This window comes from Capsicum annuum, chromosome 6 (assembly GCF_002878395.1).
Source record: "Capsicum annuum cultivar UCD-10X-F1 chromosome 6, UCD10Xv1.1, whole genome shotgun sequence".
Classification (NCBI taxonomy): Eukaryota; Viridiplantae; Streptophyta; class Magnoliopsida; order Solanales; family Solanaceae; genus Capsicum; species Capsicum annuum.
The window spans coordinates 20611620-20617619 of NC_061116.1; positions in this window are offsets into that span (position 1 = coordinate 20611620).

Below are 6000 nucleotides of genomic sequence, written 5' to 3' on the forward strand. Positions count from 1 at the left end.
AACGACAAATTAGTTCAATAATTTTAACATTGTGAATAGGAGTAATATACATTAATATTTGTATGACATTTCATTCTCTAGGAAAGACGGAATTCTCCTATAGTTCTATTTCTTTATATCACAGAAATCCACTAATGCTCTTCCATTTCAAACTTCAATGATCTTTGATTCGGTTTTGTCCTAAATTCCCATGTATCATATGATTCTCATGATGCTGAATTATATCCTCAAAATGGTATTTCCAAAAGTACCAGCATGCTGGTTTGTTAAAAATATCATTTCCGAACAAATGTGAATAAAATCTATTTCAGTTGTGTATTGATCACATCCAAAACTTGTCTCAAAAGGGATTAGGGATCGTTATAATATATATTCTGGTCTAAAATTCAGAGCCAAATCCAAAGAATATGTTTGAATTGCCTCTCTACCTTTGAGGTACAGTTATGATTTGCAAACACTATACCCTTTCCTCACCCCACTTCATGGTATTGTACTGGATGCTGTTGTTGTCATGTGTTTGAATTTTTGTACTAACTAACAGAAATAAATAACAAAATAACAATATTGAAATAACCAGACAAGTGACGACTTGCATGTAAGAGTAAATGTCCTAAGCCTTTACCAAATATTGAGACCAACTCAAAATGTTAAACTATAATCTCCCCAAGTGTAGTATTTTCCTATTGATATTCTCTTGAATCTCTAACTAACCAACAAATCTATGCACTAGATAGTGTCAACACTTTATTATCTGCACTACATTTTAAAATCTAAGTCATTAATGAAGTAAATGCTTCGAAGTGATGTTGTTCAACCAAAACACAATCTCACATTCTCTCTCGTGAACAAGATATGGCGGCACCATCAGCCAAGGGTCCTTCAATTATCTACAAGGAGTAGTTGGAACAAGTATGAATATTAGAAGAGATTGAACCTCTAGGACTTCTCGTTACTTCTATTCTTTGCGTTTTTCTGCCTCCCAAATTCCAGGGTCTCCCCCCTTTGTTTGAAAGTGATGCTTCCTAATCAAGTGCAACCTTATTCAAGATGAGTTATTGATGTTTACCACGTATAAGGAATCCTTTGACTGAAATATCTTTTAATAAATATAAAACAGAAGTATACCTATTCAGGAAGTGTGCGCGGGGGCCTTGTAGCGTCAAAGTAAATGTCCATCAACCAATTTTCTCCCCTGTGATCATACACGTGCCATGCCTTTCTCTTGTCAGTGTGGCTTTTGAAACTTGATTTTAAACATGTCATACTAATTGTGTGGCTATAAAAGCTTCTCTTTAATTATATAATTTAATAATGACCATTATTTTATAATTATAATAATGGATTGAAAAAATAGTTTCAAACCAAAAGGATGGATGTATTCAAAAATCACTCATATTTTCTATGTTCTTTGACAATCCAGGTATGCACTGGAACCAAACACAACAGATCAACTGTTCGGCACTTTCCATGAAAATTACATACAAAATAACAAAAGCTTTAGGGATGCCCTCACAGATGCTGCTGCTATTGCCATACTCCTTCAGGTTAATCAAACTGATCGAAGGACTTCAAATGATAGAAATATGGAGTTTGGGTTCCTGTTTCAAATCTTCCCAACGACCTTGTTATCAACTTTGGAAACAGAACTTTTGTTCTTCTTTTATCGTCGATGATGGTAACAGTTGTTTAAATTGTGCATATAACCATGGGATTTTTGTTGTTCCTGGTACAAAATTCAGTAGGCTTAAAACCAAACTTCAATACTATGCTCAAGAACAACTTTCAAGAAATACAATGAAATTACAACAACTACAAACACAAGTCCAAATGAATAATCAAATGAACTATCAAAATAAAATGTTTATCAACTTTAAAGTTGTCTATTCAAATTGCATGGTTATTGTCTATTCAGGCCATAACCATTCAATCTGTAAAGGTGTCTATTCAAATTGCATCTTTTCTCTTGGTGTCATTTTGGAAAAATACCTATTCATTTTCCATTCACAACTCTTTAAAACACAACAATTTTATAAAAGCACTGTACAATGAGCTACTGTTAATAAAGTCAAGCAGAGATCTCGATTACTACATTTTAAGCCCAAATTGGATGGTTATTTAGGTGCAGTACCTAGCCTACTCATTCCTCAATGCTCAAAGAATGGGAGGATCGGAGTGACTGATTACTTTAAAGGATTTTTCGAGGAAGAGCTCGCTGGAAAATCATTTATAGAATTCATAAAGATCAGAAATGGATCAGTTGATGAGAGCATTTGAACGTTGCATTTTGGATGGTCTTTTATGAGTATATGCATACAGGTTCAACCACATATTATCAAGGATGGTGCTTCCTCCCCGTAGCAGCCAATGAGTGCTGCCCTCAGACTTAAAACTGTTGTCCATTTTCATCCAATTCGTTGGTGTTTTGTAATAATGCTAATTAAGAATTCATTGACACTTGATGCATGTTCTTTTCATGTTACATTTTTGCAAGAACAAACTTAAGAAAACGTTAACTATTAAATTGTCAATTGCTGAGATAATGAAAATCTTGTTATTTAGTATGTATATTCGGATACAAGAATCTGTATATATGCAACACGAACTTCAACACTAGCTCAAGTCCAAGAACACTTATGAAGTTCCTTAACACCTTCAACACTAGATTATGAATAATCTATCTAAGAAGTGTGTTAATATTCAAAAAAGAGATGAAATAGAATTTTAAGGTTAATTCCCCCGATATCACAGAGTGTCCTTAAGGAATAATTCACCTCACTGTACCCGAGGCTATGGAAACTTTCTCCCAGAATAAAATGGTCTTCAATCCGAACAATAATGATATCTCAAATTGTTGGATTCAACGAACTCACTCAACAGATTAATGATCACACAAAGTTTTTGTTAAAAATAAGAGAGTTTTTGCTGTCAAAATTGATACTTACCCCAGAGGAAAATATCAGGTATTTATAGCCTTAAGTGTATCCTTTCAGAAAGGATGCATTGGCTCTGTAGCAGTCACGTCCCTGTGCCCAGACTGCGCCTGATCTGTGGCCACAGTTGACGTTTGGCAGGTTCCTGTAACTTTGGTGCTACATCTACGCCCATAGGTGACGTATCTGTGATGCGTCTGCACCCATAGGTCACCCTATATCACGAAACAGTGTGTCTTTTCCCTCGAAGGGTTGCATCCCTTCATGATGCATTACGTATGCCTTTGCATGGAGTCCGAAATGCGTCCATAGTTGGAGAAAACTAATACTATCAGATTTTTGGATTAAAAATTTCACTTGTAAACAAGTTTCAAATAAATTTTGTCTAAAAAATTAGATCTCATCGATCGATCATTTTCCAAATCCAAATCCAAATTCGAAGCCGAAGCCGAAGCCGATTCCTAGCCGAGCGAGTGACGACGACAACGGCGCGAGGTATCGCCTAGTTCTTGCCTCACTATCTATGTAACGGTCCACATTTTGGGCTACAATATAGACCATCATTCCGATGTGTTGATAAATCCCGAAGCCATAAATCCAATGCCAATACGGCATATTAATTATTTGTATAGCATGTTAATCCATTCAAGCTTGAATTTAGACCACAGAAGTTCTTCAACTCAAGGAAAAGTTGAAACTATTTCGATCGATTAAGTTTTAATGGATGTTGTAATTTGTATCATCATCCATTGACCATAACTCTCTGTATATGTCGAATTAGAGAGCCTACTATGTGTCCAATGATATGTCTTCGAGTTATCTTTCCAACGATACTAATTTTGCTAAAATCTGACACCTGAGCAAGAAGTTATGTCCTTTCAAAGTAATATGTGTCGCTTAACCAATCGCACATGGCCATTGGAAAGCATAGGTGATAGCATAGGCGGCGCCTATGTAAACATAGGTGATAGCCTAGGTGGTGCCTATGTAAACATAACCAATGGCGTAGGCGTCACCTATGTAAAGGTTTCAAGTGACTTAAACACTCTATTTTTGGGGGAAAATGGTCCTTTTCCACCCTTACTTAGCCTTAAACATGAAATTCAGTTCCAAAGACCCCAAAATACACCTTCATTCATCAAAAGTGCTCAAGGATGCTCCTTATGGTTTCAAAATAAAAACCCAAGCAACTCAAGATTCAACCGGGGGTTTTAGAAACTAATCGCATATTTGGAATCCCCAGAACAAAGGCTTCAAGAAGCACCTATAATTTTTGCATATAGAGGTACGTGGGGTTATCTCAAAAATCTCATGGTCTTGAAAAATTCATGTTTTCAAAATTGGAGTTTTGAAATTACGAATATGATATGTTTTAAACGTTTTATGATATTGATTTGGTCTTTAGGCCTAATTCCAAGGTGATTTACTATATTATATATGGATATGCATGTGTTTCATAATTATGATAAATTGAGAGCATGATTTACACGAAACCCCTCTCTTGATATGACATTGTTTTAAGTTTTCACATGATATGAATCATTTGAAATCATCTTGAAATTCATGTCATGAAATGTCTAAAAAATGTCATGATTTGGATATGGTTTTTGACTTTCAAAGAGAGGGTTGTTTTGTTCATGTTGAAATACGTTGCATATGATGATTGAATAAAGAGAATGATATGATACTGATTGACTTGCAAGTCGGGCATAACGATATGCTACAGAGTATGACATGTGATTGATCTGAACAAAGTTTGAATGCATTAATTTTCATGAGAAAGGTGGATTCCCGAAAAAGGCATTTGAGTGAAAGGGCTCATCGCTGAAAACCATAGTTGCCGATGCGGGTCATATGATATTATATCCTATATGGGAGGATAATGAAATAATTCGGACATCTCTCATAGGGGATTCCCTACGGTGTACTCTCATGGGGGGTATACCAGCTCCAAATCCTGGCGGCTACTTGGATTGGAGGCTTGGCCGCCGAGTACCAGAGGCGGATTCCACATAGCCGTGGAATTACAATTGTAGGGTATTCCACCTAGCTAATCACATTACATTGGTATTGAAAACTATTACATTATGCCCATGTGTTTTCAAATAATTTGATATGAAACTGCTTTATAATGGCTCTCACCTATATTGTGTAAAAATATTATATTTTTGTTTTAATTTCTCTGCGTACCAGTAATTTTGTATTGACTCCCTCTCCTCCCAGGTTCAGAGGCACAGTCTAGGGGTCTAGACAACCAGTAGATTCTTTCCGACAGATCGCAGAATCAAGTAGTGAACCTTCTATATTTTGGAAGGCCTGATGTCTACAGTTTAATTTATCATTGATTAGTTTTGGGTCTACTGGGGGTCTTGTCCCAGTTTTTAGACAGAAAATTATTTTGGTCATGTAGTAGAGATTTCGCAGACGTTATAGAGAAGTTATGTTGAGATTTTGGGACATTATTTCCCCATTATTAATTTCACATGATTCTTGACCATGTTTTCGTTATATTGTGTATCTTCCGCATTTCTTTTATCATATGAATTATGTGCATGATTACCAGACAAATAGGGGTGTTTCGGGCCTCATGGTTTGGAATACTCATCAAGGCCAGGGCCCCAGTTTGGGTCATGACAAAATTGGTATCAAAACACAGTTTATGGTCTCAGGGTGTCTACAAAATTGCGTCGGGTAGAGTCCTATTTATGGGAGTGTAGTACGCCACACTTATAAACAGGAGGCTGCTAGGCGTTTAAGAATTATTTTCCTTCTTTGTGATTTAGTTCGTGCTTCAGAGTCTGAACTGTCCCCTAATCAATGATCACTTGCATTTCAGAAACACAGTTAGGCCTGCACGTCGTATCGTCGATTAGAATGCTCAGGAAGATGAGGTCCATCCCACCCATAGGATTCGGACTCATAACAGAGCTCACACTCCAAGAACTTGTCCCTACCCCGGGAGTCTCTCCAGTCCCGACCAGTCCATCTCGGGCTCCGCGGACTAATGTCAACCATCCCACAACTGCTCAGGGAGATATTTCAAATGCAGAATTCAGATGGTCTATTCATA